Genomic DNA, 18,558 nt, shown 5'->3' on the forward strand with positions numbered 1-18,558 from the left:
ATCATTGATAGATTTCTTTCTTGTTCCAATGCTGACTTCAGCTGCGGACACCTAGGTATTAGAAATGAGCTGAGTTCTCTACCAATCAGCCTGGTTCAGAATGATTTAAGTTTGTAAATTCTGTGCCACAAAGCACAGCAATGTACAAAATGAATTGCAGGGTTTCGTTTTTGTTTTTGTGTACAGTAATATGTATGAAAGGCTATAAAAGAATGAATGTACACAAACTTTTTTAAAGGAAAAACTGGATCAGACTTTTATTCTCAATCCAGCCAAATCTCCCTACCAGTTCGTTCCTGCTTAGCAAGCAATGAAATATTCACAGAAACTGTTTTTTAAAAAAATGATTTGGCATTAAACACATTCTTGTTTTGTTTCTCTATACTGCAAAGCTAGATAGCAATAAAGAACTGTTGAAGCATCGGCTGCTTCACCAAGCCTTTCTTTTCAGTTTTCTTTTTTTTTTTTTTCAAGACAAAATGTTTAAAAAATAAGCAGGTTATATTTCCCTTACTGAAAATGTGAAAATTGATACCTTTTTCAGAAGTGAAATTGCATTTTTGTTGCCTTGTTCCTCAGATGGGATTTGCTGGATAAAAACCAAACAGGAAAAGAAAAATGTGAACAGAAAAAGAGACTTCTTGGACAAAGGAACTCTGAACTATCTCAGTAAAAAAATATAGCAATTATTATCCCTATTAATTATCTGTGTGGGGGATATGTACATTCTTTTTTCTAGCCATTGGATTTTCAAAGTGTTAACGATAAAAATAAAACTTAAAAACTCATAATACAATTAAACTCCATATGGAACACCGATTGAGAAAGTATGACTGAATAGGAATGTCTTGATTCCTTTTCTGAAAGCAGAAAGAATTACTGTAGGGTTAGCTGCATTTCTCAAGGGGTTGTATTTGATGGGAGCAACATAGGAGAAGACCTTATTCAGTGAGCTTCACAAGTGGACCTCGTGAATCTGGGGATCATTAAGAGATTTTTTTGGTACCCTTTTAAAAAGTCCCCTCCAAGTTTCACCAAGCAATCCAGGAAGATACTATAGTCCTGTGATGGCAAACCTATGGCATGTGTGCCACAGGTAGCACACAGAGCCATATCAGTGGGCACACGAGGTCAGCTCCGGTGCATGCCAGCTGATTTTGGGGCCTTCCGGGCCCACCGGAAGTAAACAGGCCAGAGGGCCTCTGTGGGGTGGGGAAGGCCATTTTCACCCACCCCAGGTTCCTAGAAAGGCTCTGGAGCCTGGGGAGGGCGAAAAACGGGCCTACCAGGCCCACTATGATATTGTGTGCCAAAAGCGGAGCGACCACAGGGGGGTCACATGTGCATGCATGGAGGGGACAGGGCACATAGAATTATGGGTGTGGGCACGCTCTTGGCACGTGATGGCAAAAAGGTTAGCCATCACTATTATAGTCTATACAGTAGTCCTTTGCTTACAACAGTTCATTTAGTCATTGCTCAAACTTACAACAGCACTGAAATAGTGACTTATGACTGTTTTTCACAGTTATGACCTTTGCAGCATCCCCATGATCATGTGAACAAAATTCAGATGCTTGGCAACTGTTTCATATTTACGACCGTTGCTGTGACCCAAGGTCACCTTTTGCAACCTTCTGACAAACAAAGTCAATGGGGAAGCCAGAATCAGTTAACAACCGGGTCACTAACTTATCAACTGCAATGATTCATTTAACAACTGTGGCAAGAAAGGTCATAAAATGGGGCAAAACTCACTTAACAAATGTCTGTTAACAATAGAAATGTTGGGCTCAACTGTGGTCATAAATCAAGGACTAACTGTAGTGTCAAAAATCCAAAATCCAAGCAAAGTGTATGATTTACTTTTCCCATCCATTTTTTGTTGATATAACTCTTTATAAAGACATAATAGAGCTTGGTCGCTCAACAGTGAGACACTGGTGAAGCAGGCACAACAGTGCCTACATCTTCCTTTCCCGGTCCTTACCACTTTCTATAGAGGTATGATGGAGAGTATCCTTTCATATGGTGCAGTGGTTAGAATGCAGTACTTCAGGCTATTTCTTCTGACTGCCGGCTGACTGCAATTTGGCAGTTCGAAACTCACCAGGCTCAAGGTTGACTCAGCCTTCCATCCTTCCGAGGTTAGTAAAATGAGGACCCAGATTGTTGGCGGCAATATGATGACTCTGTGAACCACTTAGAGAAGGCTGTAAAGCACTGTGAAGCAGTATATAAGTCTAAGTGCTATTGCTAATAGTGTCTGGTTTCGAAGCATAATGCTTCGGACAGGAAGGTAGTACAGAAAATGGTGAGGATAGCAGAAAAGATCATTGGTAGTTCACTTTCTTTTATCCAGGACATAGCATGTAAGCAATGCTTGAGCAGGTTCCGCAGTATTGTCAGGAACATTACATATCCTTTTCATGATCTGTTTGCCTTGTTACCTTCTGGGAGGAGCTTCATGGTATCCAAAGCAGAACATCTAGATTCAGTCACAGTTTTGTTCCATACAGTGTCAAATGTCAACCGTGTGAATTCTCAAGTTTGTCCAAAATGGACAGTGATAGGATAGGATAGGATAGGATAGGATAGGATAGGATAGGATAGGATAGGATAGGATAGGATAGGATAGGATAGGATAGGATGATAAGATAAGACACACACATACACACACCAGGGGTGAAATCTAAAAAAATTTGCTACCGGTTCTGTGGGCGTGGCTTAATTGGTGGGCGTGGCTTGGTGGTAAGGTGACTGGGTGGGCATGGCCAAGTTAATGTCATTTCTTTGCCCTTTTTTAACCTACAAAACACAACATAACACAACTGGCTCACCCATAATGTAAAAGCAGCTGTGCTAGACCCAAAATGGCCCCTGCAACAAGCAGGACCTCACACAGCCACAAAAAGCCCAAAAAAACAACTTTCACACTTTACACACACACAACACAACACAACACAACTGGCTCACCCACAATGTAAAAGCAGCTGTGCTAAACCCAAAATGGCCCCTGCAACAAGCAGGAACCTCACACAACCACAAAAAGCCCAAAAAACCAACTTTCACACTTTACACATACAAAATTCCACATATAGCTTTGTGAGATTAAATCTCAGAAAGCTGCACAAATATTATTTTATTTTAATTTTATTTTATTTTTATATAAAAACAGCTAAATTTAAAACTTCCTAAACTTTAAATGGCTAGGTCTGAAAAAAGAACAACTAAAAAAAAACCCAATTAACTATTTCTTTTAAAGCTCCCAAAGGGGAAAAAAACTTACCCAATAGAACAGGGGTCTCCAACCTTGGCAACTTTAAGACTTGTGGACTTCAACTCCCAGAATTCCTCAGCCAGCTTTGCTGGGAGTTGAAGTCCACAAGTCTTAAAGTTGCCAAGGCAAGAAGGCAGGCAGGTAGATAGAGCTGTTCACTGATGAGCCTGATTGCAGGCAGGGAGATTCAGTTGCTTGCTGATGCAATGGATTGCAGGTATTACAGCAAGCGAAGCAAGGCAGGCGTTGCGACCAGCAGCTAAGGTAAGCAAGCTGGAGGCTGGGGGGGGGAGGGATTTTTGCTACCGGTTAGCAGGCAACTCAGCTGGGATCGTCAGAGCTTGGCTCGTCAGAGCCATTTAAAAAGAAAAAAGGCTCTGATGATCACACGGCTCAGCTGGGCATGGGGGGCAGGGGCAGGGATTTTTGCTACCGGTTCTCCGAACTGCCTGCCGCCATCGCTACCTAATCGCCTGAACCGGTCCGAACCGGGAGCATTTCACCCCTGACACACACACACGTGTGTGTGTGTGTGTGTGTGTGTGTGTGTGTTATGGATGTAGGTATATATATTTATTCATATAGCATGTGTATATATAGAGCATGGGTAGATATATACTTTCTTTTGAGAGCAGGCAACAGAATTTCATTTTTAATGTTTACCAGTGTGCTCACAGTAAAAAATGACAATATCCTATTATAATCATCTTATCATATATCTCAAAATAGTTGACTTAATGGCAGCTTTCCTCAAGCTGTACTCAAGGTACAGTATAAATGAACTGGTACAACTCCTGAGATTGATGCCCAATTGGCTATGCTGACTATGTATTATAAGGGATTCTAGGCTAGCCCAGTGCATCTAGCAGGCCCTTCTGTGTAGTTCAGCATAACTACAGATCACTGAAGGCTATGTCTGCAAGTATCTGAGCAGGGTAGAAAACATTTGCAAGCATACGTATGGTTTTTTTCTGTATGTGTATGCAGACACAAACGTATACTAATTACAATAAGCTATGCCAGCTTTATTTTTCAGTACATTGTTTCCTGCCTTGGAGCTCAAATAACAGTGCAACAGCAGCATGAAATGTGGTTATAATAGCCTGAGACCACATTTCCTGAAAGTAAAACATAGGAGATAATAGTGTGAAGGTACAAATTAAATGCAAATAAAACAGAATCTCTATTGTTGCTAATCCTTGGATTTGATTGCAGTAAGGAAATTAACTATCATGTTTAACCTCTTTGTATACAACCAACGAATTATTAAAAGTTCTGTGTGTGTGTGTGTGTGTGTGTGTGTGTGTGTGTGTGTGTGTGTGTTTATGTGTATGTGTGCACTCATATACAAGTTTAACTTTTTGCTTTTGCTTTTTCCTTTCTTTTTTTCACTTTGAGAAAACCATCTCTCACTTTATAACGAGGTGATTAAAAAAGAATTTGGGCCCATGATCTTAAATTCATCAATTTCACTTCAAAGTGTTTACAGTGTGTTAACCAGAACTGAGGTGGGTAGAACTGAGGTGAGAATATTGGAAGGGATAGGAAGTAATGCAAGATGAGGAGAAAAGGCAGAAAGTGTATGTGAAAGTTTTTTTTAAAAAAGAGTATGAACATGTCTGCCTAGAAGAAAGAGAAAGCAGTAAGTATTTTAGGCAGAGTTGTTCTCCACACTGGACAATAACCAATTTCCCCCCAAAAAATGGTTATGCTGGTTTTTGAAAATAAGAAATAGCAAAGTACTTACTAATCAAGGCAACTTTTAAAAAGCTGAATCCAGAACCATGTATAAAACTGGGATGTCAAACTTTTCAATGTCACGACCCCTAAACTTTCAAACAGGATTAACCTTTCTTATCATCTTGTTATCACAACTTCAAGAATCTGCTCTAAAAATATAGTTTAACTAAAGCTAAACTGAAACCCTTGAGAAATATAGTTGTTTTCAAATATAAGATAGATAGGACGGGGGGAAATCTTCCATATAAAGAATTCCCTTGAGCTGGATGGCATTTTTCGATAATAAAAGGTAAGAAAACGTAGTCCTGGTTGCTTTACTCTGAGAACCAAAGACATAAGGAGGAATAGCTTGAGTATCGGAGAGGGGGATGAAAGTACAAGTGCTTAAAGTTCTCATTCCCCACTAATATTGCTAATCTGGTATTTTAAAGTCTTTACTAGTATGAACCATCTGCTGTAATCCTAACTCACTGGCCAAATTTCAGCTTGGAACTTCATTGATATGATACATTGTTGTGATCAATGATCTACATAGACATACATATGCACGTGCAAAAATGTGGCAAGACTATTATTTGAGGTAATAATATTAAAATAATCAATGGAAATTACATTCTTCATTATAAGCTTAAATCCCAATATTTTCAATACCATAGCAGCAAAAACAGTCTCCTTTTTCCTTTTTTTCTTGGACAGGCTGGCTGTGGGAAAGTGCAATCCTTCAATTTTGCCACTACTTGCCAACTCCAATCCCTATCAGAGATGCTCTGAGCTTTTCTTTTGACTGCCTGGACAAACAGGAAAAATGTGTCTGTTGGGCATAACTGCTCTGCTAAGTGCAAAACTTTAATAACAGGTTTCCATGGACTAAGCCCAAAAATAATTCCTGAATTTGGGCCAGTGGATATAGACTTCAGGAAATGTGGAGCAAGGAGACAAATTTTGAGAAAATAATCCTGAAAGGCAGAAAGAATTATAGGTACAAATGGGTTAACTGCATCAACTTTGTTGTGGTGTATGTGATTCTTTCTGAAAATTTCAAATGTGACTGCTCAAAACAATTAGAACCACTGCCAATCTTTCCAAAATTGACTCCTGACTATGGTTGCTTCTCTTTACTTCAGCGGTGAAATCCGGCCAGATCTATCCAGAACCTGTAGCACCGGCAGCGGGAAGCTCCTCCCATGCACCGGGACGTCATTATGTCCTGTTTATGACCCTCTGTGCATGCGCAGAGGAAGCACGTGCATGCGCTCACATTCCTGAACCGGTAATGAAGGTAAGTGCATTTCACTGCTGCTTTACTTATGGTGAAATTGATGCTGTTGTAGAAAAACTCTTCTTCCAACAATTAAATAAATGAATTCATAGTGACTGTTATGTCAGGAAAGTTTTATAATTTACAATCCTGTTATCCAGCTACTCTATATCACAACACATAACGATGATTGTTGCTGTTTTCTTCCCAAAAAGCTAGTGTATGATGTATTTGGCTTCCATCAATGTTTGGATGTTGTTGTTTTTTTTCAGTTTACACCAAAAAGCTTCATAAGATAATGGAGGATCACATTTTTACCTTTGTGGGGGGAAAGCACAGCACCACTATTAGAGAATGTTTCCTTGTGGAGCCATGTAAGGAGGATATTATTTGGACATTTGAAGTGCAATGATAACAAAATGACAATGAAATTAAAACATAAAAATCCACTTCACATACACACATATTATGTTCTAACTAAAAAATATTCCTCAACTTAGTGTTTTCCGTACGGAGTGCTCATTATCCCTAGTTAGCAATGGCCACTGGTTATTTTATCAGGATATGTTATTATAAAATAATTGGAAGGAGATGGAAAACAATACACAGTAGCCTGAAAATTTAAACTTCATGTTTCTGGTATAACATCTGAATTGAGAGCTCATTCCATGACTTTTCTTATAACAGGTCTCTCAGGGATGGTAACTCATCCATTTTTTGGTCAGGAAAAGGCATAACCTTTTCTTTCTCATGTTATTCTATAAGAGCATGGAAAGGATGTCTTGTCAACTCTTATGATACATGAAGCTTCAGCTAATTTTATCAAGAAAGGACAAAAGAAGGGCTACCTAGCAAAGTCATGATAAACTATGGATAATGGGGGGAAATTAATATGGTTTGGCATTAAGTGAACAAGCAGTCAAGGAGCTCTGAACTTGTGTATTCCCTGCTGAAATCATGTTTCTTTGTCAGTGTCTGGAGACTAGAACAATTGCTCAATTCATTTATATAATATGTCCAAAGATTTATAAACTGTAAGTGCTTTTATCATTTCTAAGCTATCTCATGTTAACCAAAAGTTGACTTGTGAAAGAAGCTTCTTTCTTTCTTTCTTTCTTTCTTTCTTTCTTTCTTTCTTTCTTTCTTTTCTTTCTTTCTTTCTTTCTTTCTTTCTTTCTTTCTTTCTTTCTTTTTTCTTCAGGCTGCCCAATGCCCAATGCCAATAGCAATAAATCATTGCCTACTAATATTAACCATGATCTTGGCCACGTAACAAGCCAGTCAGTCAATTTCTGTCTCAACCAATGGATCAACATTCGGTTCATTTTTTTAAAAAGTGGAAACCCTGCGTTTGCAGGAAAACACTAGGGAAAAAAATAAGACTCTAATATATACCATAAGCTATTCATGGTAAAGGATATTACTTATTAAATACTCAGAATAAATGTTGTTACTAATATCTTGCTTTGGACAGAGCATTTCTAGCCCTAATTCTAAAGTTAGAGTCTCTAGAAAAATCTGTTATCTTTATTTTAGTTTACTTATATACCACCATCTCCATGCAGATTCATAACAGTTTACAACAAAATTAATCAATACTATTAAATATCAACCACCAAAGACCTCTGGAACAATTCAGTTTTAATGTTTATATGGAGATAAGCCTGATATTCAGAGGGAAGCCATTGCCCATTGTTGGACACATTACAGAAAAATGACTTCAGTCCTTCTAATCTTCCCAAGCTATTTTCTCATGATGTATGTATTAAATGGCCAGTTATATCTGGAAATTGCTGCCTGGAGGTATCTAATGTTAAATCATAGTTTAATTAATACCGGCATTTTGACTTGCATGAAGAAGTCTATTGGTAATCAACACAGCGTCTAAGCACAGTGTAATGTGCTCCTAGAAGTTGATTTTCCCAGCATATGTTCCACTACCAATTGCAGCTTCCAGATAGACTTCAAAAGTAATCCATTTAGAGCATTTTACAATAGCCTAATCATCTGGTGATGAGGGCATAAAATCTTGCCAGAGCTGTTAGAAGCAAAGGCTTGAAGTCTTCTTAAGGCAACTCCTGATACCTTCACAAATGTGTTTGTGTGATTTTATTGGCAGTACTATAGAAATGATTTGACTTTGCCTTCATCCAGGACAATTTTTTCAATTTCTCAATTTAACCTACAATCCTGGGATGTCTTGCAACTTCCCATCCATGTGATTGTGCAGCACTGATTTTAACTATATCTGATCCTGCTCAGTTTTTGCAGCATTTGTTTGTTTGTTTGTTTGTTTTGTTTTGTTTTGAGAAAAAGAGGGAGCAGCTAAAACCAATGACATGGAACAAATCTATACCAGCTCCAGGGCTGGCATAGATTAAATGCTGATATAAGCCATCTTGGTGAGCAAGTTGAATTTGAAATCTTTTAACAGATCTTTGACCTCTCCTGACATTTCCTATGGCAACCCTGCCAAGTATACTTTTTCCTCTTTCTGATTTCAAAATTGCCAAATGACAAATTGATGGAAATCTGAATAAATCTATGGACTCTGGGATGCTCCCCAAGGAATGCACAGTTGCAGTGTAAAACTACTCTGTATTTATGAAAAGGACCAATAAAGGTCATCTTGTCAAAGGATAATAAAACAAGAACTTGTATTCCAAAATCTAAAGGCTTTTATTGATATATTGTCTTTCTGGAATACACTTTTAAAATAGTTCCTTATAGCTTTTTATATTGCTAGTGTGGTTTTTACACCTATCAAGATATTTAGGTTATTTTGTGCCCTACCCATTATGGACTTTTATAGTTAAACTAATTTGGTGCCATTGGCAGCTATAATTAATTTACAACATCTACTCCTTTTGAGATCACTAGAAATATCTCTTTATTCAGTAAGTGCAATTTCATTTTATCTTCAGGGGCAGGGGGGCATTTAACCAAAGGATAGATTGATTACAAACTGTGTAACAGAATTGTTAAAAGGTATGGGAAATAATGTACAAGAAGCACCACATTAGCATAAGCCTTATGGTGGTTTAAAGGGCCCGTCTTTTTCTTAGAGTTTTATATAGACAATGCTGCAAACAGAACTCTGCCTTCCACTCTATAACCTTGGTAATAGTATGTGTTCAGTTAATCTGCCGAGTGTAAAGTCATCCTGTCGAAAAGTAATTCACTTTAAAAAAAATGGGTGGAAAATAAATATGGTGCCATAAAATTGTGGAGTAGAGGAATCTATCTGGACATTTCACAAAACATTTCATTATGCTGATAATTCCCAGAAGGGCTCTTGAGAGTGCTTTAAGCTGAGGATTACTGCACTGGATCTGATGGACTTTTTTTGTAGCCCCTTTAAAAGGCAGTGAACCGTTTTTCTATTTTATTTAAATAATGCCCCTTAAAATGGATTTTTAGAGGTATAATAACTCCTTAAGAGTCAGTTATGCTAAACAGTTTCTCTTGATAGAAGTGTTGTAAAACTCGTTAACTGCACAATTTCAGATGCCGGCTTGGTGAACACTAGCTGACATTTGAATGGTCAGAGTTTGTAAAATAAATTGAAATAGTAGTGGTATCACACAGCTAGCTGTGCACAAGCTGTAGGCCACAAGGGACTTGAACCTGACAGAAAATTACTTCAAGATGAATGAAAAGTGCTTGTTTCTCTTTATTAGTTTTTGGAGAACAATGAAATTGTTGAATTGTTTACAGAAGAACTGATTAAAAATGGTCAACAGGGCTGGGTCCCTACTGCTAACTGTTCACCTCCCCAGCCCATAATCCCCCCTTTTCTCCACCACATGCATCTCTTCTAACAGCCATTATGGTCACACATCTGTGTGTGAAATGTGTTCATTCTGACATTCCGTGGCTGCTAGGAGTTGCCGAGGCCTTTGTTAGGGAAAGGGCTCTTGTCAAGCCTAACAAGCTGGTCATGCAATTTACTGGACCCCACGACAGAGCATAACCCATGATGATTTGCTTCAGCCCCTAACAATGCTTGGTTCAATATTAAAATACAAAAGAATTCTTGGCTTTGTGCCATTCTTGTTCCTACAATACTCTAAAACATTCTTTGCAATGTAAATATAATTTTGTTCTTGAGAAAGGCATATTTATAATCCAGGAAGTGTGTATCATGGCAGTCTATATGTTATTTCCAATAAATGCTTTTAAATAGCCAAAATATAATAGATGCAAGAGACATTCTGGTAATCAAAATTCTCTCTCTCTCTCTCTCTCTCTCTCACACACACACACACACACACACACACACATTCTGTGTGTTTGTGTGTGTGTTCTCTCTCTCTCTCTCTCCCTCCCCCCATGTGTGTGCTGTGTGTGCTGTGTGTGTGTGTGTGTGTGTGTGTGTGTGTGTGTGTGTGTGTGTGTGTGTGTGTGGTGTCCCACTCCAGGCACAGCAGGATGCTTCAAACTGCTATCCAATATTCTGTCAAACTGTTTAGTCCAATTTCAGGGCAATTCAAGTCAAGACCCCTTTAGTACAGCTTTCTCTGTAATTTCTTTTACAAACACATATGGTATTGTTCAAGAAATTTTAAAAGTTTGGGAGTAATTAATATTCCCATGGGGTAAGAGAAGAGTGCAATCCCTTTGAAGCTTCAAAAACATTTCTCTTGATTCTTTTAAAAAGAAAGAGACAGCAAGAGAAAGGGAACTAGGAACAGCGAGGGAGAGCGGGAAATCACTTGTATTTACATGGTACTTTATAAAAAAAGCCTTTTTGCCTTCCCTCCCCTTTCATGCTCTAAATCCCTCCCTCCCCCCCGCCTTAAACACACACACCAAGAGAAATCACCTATTAACATGCAGGGGTATGAATGCTATTTGTGGCATTCTGTCACTATACATTGTGTACCGCCCCAATCTGAAAGCAGGATTTTCTTTTTCTTTTTTCTATTTGCAGAACATGCATTCCAGACCTATTATGTGTATAAACAATAGCATATGTAATTACCTTTCCAGGCTGGCAATTACTCTTCAGATTCAATGGCTAGAGTTAAAGTAAAACTGCTCCTTTCCTAATGCTCACAAAGCTGCCAACTTTTATGGATCAAATCTTGGTTATCAGTAGCAGAGGACAAGCCCTATCAATTCAGTTCTTCTATGGTGCTTGGGAGGAGGAGCTGCGGACCATAGACCCCACAGCTTCAGGATTTCAAACATGCTCATTTCAAGTTTTGCCTACGCATCAGTTGTACCACATCATCCAATCTATGAAAAAGAAAAAAGGACAACTTTCACTAGAAAGAATGTTCTCAGCAATTATGCAACATGAGAATAGCATGCCAAATGGTATGGCGACTATATGAAGTGCTGAAAAGCGTGTAAAATTGCTTGACTTTCTTCATGTTATTATCAGTTTGCCGAATAAGAGAAAAGAAATTGCATTTCTTCTCCCAGATCTTTTTCATATTAGTTCATATAGCCTGTATGGTTGTGGCAATGAAGCTCCAGCTTTCATCAATTAATCAGCTTCATTAATCAAGTAATCTTTTAAAGGCATTTTAAAGGCATTTTAAAAATGTGTGTACAGTTGATGAAAGAAAGATCACATGTCAACTAGAGTGAGGTCATATGCAATAGGAGTGTAGGAAATGTTAGATACTATTTTTGTTTCTATTTTCCACTCAAAATAATGTATTAAAGTTATATGCTCCCTGACTCCCAACAACTCTGGGTTACAACCATTACAACTTTTAAAAACAAAGAACTATATGGAAACAATGCCCACATAAAAACAATGAAAGACAGTACTTGATCTTTTTAAAGGACCTCAATTAAAAGCTCAGGATTTAACTGATTTGAAATATAGAGTTCGAGAAGTTTGATTGAACTCATGAGAAGGTTTTCTTGTTTCCCTGGACATAATGGCGAGAAAAGTGACGGAGCTTGAAAGGTAAGACCTGCATCCCGCTTCTCGCCCGCCCCACCTGCCACCCCCAAATTGCACCCCTAAAGGGAGTGGGTGGCTAAGCAAGGGGCAGAAGCCCTGCCATGCCCGGCAAGGGGGGGAGAAGAGACGGCAAGGGGAGCCACATCTCGCTCCACGCATCTTGCTTCTCCCCCACCCCACCTGTCACTCCTCTTGATAAAGAGACGGCAGGGAAGGGAAGCAGCCAGGCTGCTGTTGCCATTGGAGTGGGATGGGATGTGTTGAGCTGCTCAGCCGGCATGAAGAACAGGGAGGGGAGGGCATGTCCCTCCTTCCCCCCCCCCTTCCAGCCTCACCTCCTTAACTCATTTTGGTTGTGCGGCAAGCAACCAGAGGAAATGGTGGGACCGGCTGCGCATGCTTGTAAGTAGTTTGTGGGGGGGCTTATTTTGTGGGGGTGGCTTGTATTATTGCATGCGTTGAAAAGCCCAATTGGGCTTATTATCCAGACATGTCTTATTTTCGAGAAAACACGGTAAAAGAAAAGATACGTTCGTCAAGAATCATAAGGTACAACACTTAATGATAGTCATAGGGTACAAATAAGCAATCAAATCATATTAGGAAACATCAATATAAATTGTAAGGCTACAAGCAACAAAGTTACAGTCATACAGTCATTAGTGGAAGGAGATGGGTGATAGGAACGATATATATATTCTATTCACCAGCTTCTTTAAAAAAATACTGCATGTTTAATAATATGCAACACTAAAATGAGCATATAATAAACATATCAAGTTTAAAGGAATTACAGTTTTTTCAGAGATGACATAATCTAGAAGGAATGAAGAGCAGTTTATGTACTGCTTTAATCGCATCTCATTTCAAACTGGAATATTATAGATTCTGAAGAAACCAAAAAGATCACTGTAATATGATTGTTTGAAGAGTTACCATTGAAAAGCATCCAAAATTACTACTATAACAACAACAATGGTGGGCGCTAATCTTACTGACTCTGAATGAATATAACGTGACAAAGTTTGGAAGAAATATTTAATAAGTCCTGGTCTAATTACTCACTTTATTCAAATTCCTAAATTTAGTCTTAGTTACAATTTAGGTGCTGTTTATTTGTTGCTGTTTGTTGTTAGTATTATTACTTGCAATGCTGCTCCATAGAAAGTTTTCACTCTTTAATCATGATTTTAAAAAATTAAAACTCAGAAAGTTGATTCAGTAATTGTTCATTGTTGAATTTTCCCTCTTTCAAAATAATCAAAACCCAGATTCTCCATTATCAGACTAAATGTACCAAATAGGATAAACCTTACTTTAGCTAAAGATCATCATACACAAGGCATGGTAATAGTAAGGTAAACAGCTATATGGTAGCCTTTTCTTTGGAACATAGAAACCTAGATTAATGAGTGTTTTACCATAGAGTATCTCTTCAGATAGAATCATTGAGGATGAGATGGAACATGCCTATTTCTATGACTCATCAGTATTCATTGTAGCCTTTTTTATGCCATTTCTTCAAGGAAACTGAAGTATATTTGAGGCTCAGCATTTTCAGAACTGGTAAATACAAGGGAGACCTATTACATGGTACATCTTCTACAAGGCATGTCATAATCAATTATAACTCAATTACATTGGAATAAATAGTTTACATATTTATGCACATGACTTAATCACTCATCACTTGATTACTCAAGATTTAAAAACTACCAGAAGATGAAAACTATAACTGAGAAAAGCCATGTGTTTCAATTGGCAGGACTAGATGATGTCCTTATTCTGTCAGAGATGATAAACCTATGATGGGTACATGTCATCATTTGAAACCCAGTTATAAATAATGAGCAGGCATGTGAGAATTGACTGATTTTAAAACATCATTATTTAGAAAGGGCCACTGGCCTAATTGTCCTCTAGTCATTCTGCATATTTGCTTGCTTGGTCTGGGGGAATGTTTGGGGAGGATTGCCAGTCTTTTATTAAATATGTTTAATTTCACCTTAACTGTGATTTTGTTCATATGCTTCAGGTTTAAATTATTTAATTTTATTCTTACTGTTGTTATTTAAGCTTCCAGTTTCCATTTTGAGAAAAGAGGGGTACATGTTTTACATTCATCTATTTTCTTCAGCAATTGCTGATAAACTTTCAGAACAGGATATATATCCTAACTGAACAGCACAGAAACACAGAAGTATACAGAAGCTTTGTTCTTCCAAAACTTTTACCTAAGCTCCATTTATCAAAAAATCTTACAATGATTCCTTCTTTGTACTTTCTTTCTTGGAAGCCTGGGTCCAAAGAAACTATGCAAGGCTGCTGGACAATTATCTGTCTGCCTTTTACAATTTTAATGATATAAATGGATAATTAAAATAAATAATAAACCATTCTGAACCATTGTTCAGAAAAAACAACAACATAAAGTCCCTATTCAATGGTAAAGTTGCTAGGTAGGGTCATTTGAACTGTTCATCTACCCCAAAAGATTGTTCCGAGAATATAATGAGGTAGGAGGAAGGGAAAACTATTGATTCCTAGTGCTCCTTAGACGAAATAATAAAAATGTAATGAATACAATATTTATATGTGATTGAAGCATTGGACTAACTCACAAAAAGATGACAATTTCATGTACAATTTGTAATGAGAATTGAACAGAAGAAGAGGGTTTAAATGCATCGCCCAAAAAGATAGGTAGTAGAGAGAAAAATTATTTCAATAAAGTAATCGGTTAGTTCGTCTCATCCAGATGAATTCAATAAACAAAAGGGACATGAGTAACCAACCTTTCAGACTGAAACTTCAGTCTCTTTTATCTTGTCTGGGAAATAGCTGTTGCTACTGAAGCTTGACTTTGTTGCTTTATCTACCAGCTTTCCCAAAATTAGTGGGAAGCTCCTACTTCAGTTCTGTTTCATGACTGCTGTTATACTTGAGCTGTACTTTGCTAAGTGTGGAGGCTTGCATGGTGCTGATTATCATGCAAATGAGTTTTCTCTGCCGGCTCCAAAGAGGCTCCCAGCTTTGCTACCCTCATTGATCCTTTCATTGTCATAGAGATAAGGCTAACCCATCTCTTCTGACACCAGAAGCTACAAAAATAGGTTCCCGTGACAGTGATTGGAGGGAGGAAATGAATCTTTCATGTACAGCAGAAATATAGTTTGATTTAAGAAAAGAAAATAACCATGTGTAATTGGGCTTCTGTCACTGTAAATTTTAATGGTAATCGTAATACTGTGTCTTCTGGAACCCTAAATTACAGCTTTCAGTGGCTTCCCACTGAATCTCTCTATTATTCGTCATAATGACTTTCTCAAAGCATGTGCTCCATGACATTGATATCACAATCCATGTCTACATTCCAAATTAACTCTAGGACTGGAAGGTATTGCCCTTGCAAGATTTGTACCCTGTCACCAAATATCAGAAAAACTAAAAGAAGGTTGTCATTTCTAGAGCTGTAGCCACCTGCTTCTCAAAGCAGTTCTGGTAGGCAAACTATTATATGCTGATCCTCAAAACAGACTGGAAAGATTTTGCTTTGGAATGGTTAACCTATGAAATTTAGCTTGCACAAGATGGGTTAATAGCACTAGTTAGTTGACTTTAATTCATCATTAGCTTAATTTATTGAGTATACAGTTCCTTGTGATTACCAGCTACGGTCTCCTAATTCCAATTTCAGAGGCATGATATCAGTGGTGGAATTCAATTTTTTTTTTACTACCGGTTCTGTGGGCGTGGCTTGGTGGACGTGGTAGGGGAAGGATACTGCAAAATCCCCATTCCCACCCCATTCCAGGGGAAAGATACTGCAAAATCTCCATTCCCACCCCACTCCAGGGGAAGGATACTGCAAAATCCCCATTCCCTCCCCACTCCAGGGGGAAGGATATTGCAAAATCTCCATTCCCACCCCCCTCTGGAACCAACCAGAGGTGGTATTTGCCAGTTCTCTGAACTACTCAAAATTTCCACTACCAGTTCTCCAGAATCTGTCAGAACCTGCTGAATTTCACCCCTGCATGATATCTCATAATGGAAGATGCTGGAAAATAATAGTGCAGCTCTCCTATATTCCTTATTACACATGGGATTTTGTACACATGTCTTGGCCATTTTGGAAAACTACATGTTTTTATTCATTCACATAAAATTTTTCCATCACTGATATCCAATTCATAAGTTTCCTCCATATTAATTTGACTAAGATGCAATAATGTATCACTTCACCAGTAAGATATTAATAATTAATTTGCAAAAGGCACAAAGGTTTACACCCAAACCATATTTGTTTCCACCTGATCCATATATCCTTACATCACTCATCCATACATCACTTGTTTGTAACTTCTCATCCCTCTGTTTTTCAAGGGCTCAACAGTGCTATGTAACCAAAGCTCTTTACTTTAGACCATGGGCGCCAAACTCGTGTTGTCATGGCAGCATCATGTGATGTATTGGAACTTTTTTCCCCTTCGTTAAACCAGGCATGGGCATGGCCAGCACATGACTCATCCAGCCTGCAGGATGGGAGTTTGACACAAAACATGTACAAAACATTCACCCTTTCTGCATAAATGTATTATGCAGTTTGATATTAAATCTTTCTTTCTCCATGATTAAACCAGCTCAATGTACTGGTTGCTCACTTTTGTATTCAGTCCACATTCAGATGATACATAGTGCCACTCTAGACACAAAATATGGTTTTGCCTCTGAAAATGAACAATAATCAGTGCTCAGACACCATTAAAAAGTGTAATTTACTAGATTGTTACCCTTTTCTACATGTCCATGTAACAAATATTATGTGTACTCATAAAATGAACATGGTTATGTACTGCATTTTGTATTTTAACTATGTATTAGATAAAGTTACATATACTCTATGCATGTTAAATCATAAGTTTGTCTGTGTGAAATGTGTAACATGGTCCAATATCCAGTTAAAAGGCAACAAAATCAAGAGGTTAATTTTTCTCAAAATATCCTGTTTAAGTTTAAAATACATGTCTAGGCTAAATGTAGCGGTAAAAGTATTCTTTACATTTTTTTTTAAAAAAAAAGTCCTCATATAGAAAAGTTGCTTGTCAGAGCTTCTTTCTTTCTAATATGCTGGGCAATGGTATATTTTCATATATCCAATAAGTCTGCTGTTCAACTCTATAGAGAATGCAACTGTCTATTAGTATGCTACAAAATAGATCTCTGTACTAAGAGCATAGTCCAACACCGACTCTGTGGTACAAATACTATAGTTATGGATTTCCATGGTCATAAGGAGGAAGGTGTTTTCCACTTTTATATCTTTCCTACATATAAATAGACATTACTGGATGCAAACCAATACCAATGTGATAGCATAAATTTTGTCATTTTACTATGTAAGGATTGTTAGCATGTTTCATAACATAGTCCAAATCAAGAGTCGAATTTTGCTGATAAAACTTTTTCATCAGCAGAAGTGAAAGGATTAGTTTCTTCTTTCCCTTAAATATATGCCATTTACTAATTTATTTTCTTATGCTTGTAGGTTGCTTCAGTTTCAAAGTATTCTAAATCGCCCTAAACATCTGCTGTAGGGGATTAATGTGTCCTCTGGAATAGATTGAGCAATGGATAGCACAATTTCATATTGGCTGGCTCAAAGTAAGACATAATCATGCAAATGGAACTCACTTTTATGTTATGAGCTATAGGACTAAAATCTTAATTTGCATCCAACTCATAGTTCTGAGCAAAGTAGTCATATTCAAAAGTTCAGAACTAAATACAGTAATTTTAATACATTTCAAGGAATATTCAAAGTTTCTTGCCTTTTCTTTCCTTTGCACCTTTTTGCAGTGCAAAATAATTAAAAGTTTTATGAGGAAAAAACAATGGTTTCCAACCCTAGATTACGACCAATTTTATTTAAAAATATGATAGACTTATAGTAAGTAAATACCAAAGGAGACAGAAAAGTCTGCTTGCTCCAAATTACATCTGTATGTTGCTACTATCCCTGCTTTTTACAAACAGCTGTTTCACATTGCAGTAAAATTAGAACTTCATATTTTGAAGCCGTACCAATTCGACCAAATTCTCAGAAAAAGAGTGTCTTTTAAATGTATCTTTTATGAATCACAGGCACCCATTCCTTGGACAGTTACAGCTTTGCACATAGATATTTTTTAACACATCGCTATCTGTAACAAATATTATTTCTTTTTCACATTATTTAAAACAACATGATTAAAGTCCATACTAGAGCAGATAAAGAAACTGGTGCTTTAATACTAGAAATATATGAACTAATAATTTTTCTCTTTTTAAATCGGATTTTACAAGTATTCTTTGAAA

At 37.5% G+C, this 18,558-nt stretch overlaps 1 protein-coding gene across 11 annotated transcripts in view; it reads right to left on the minus strand.

The window, feature by feature from the left end:
* LOC117679058 (uncharacterized) overlaps positions 1 to 18,558 on the minus strand; it is a 135,958-nt gene that overhangs the window by 28,874 nt on the left and 88,526 nt on the right. The window contains exon 10 of one of the 11 annotated variants that reach the window (XR_015732153.1): positions 11,263 to 11,519. The exons of the other annotated variants lie outside the window; for them this stretch is intronic. The gene's annotated coding sequence lies outside the window, so the exon portion shown is untranslated. The remainder of the gene's footprint in view (positions 1 to 11,262; positions 11,520 to 18,558) is intronic. 11 annotated transcript variants of the gene reach the window in all.

The sequence above is a fragment of the Pantherophis guttatus genome, chromosome 2 (genome assembly GCF_059756535.1).
Source record: "Pantherophis guttatus breed Tessera chromosome 2, ASM5975653v1, whole genome shotgun sequence".
NCBI classification, from domain to species: Eukaryota; Metazoa; Chordata; class Lepidosauria; order Squamata; family Colubridae; genus Pantherophis; species Pantherophis guttatus.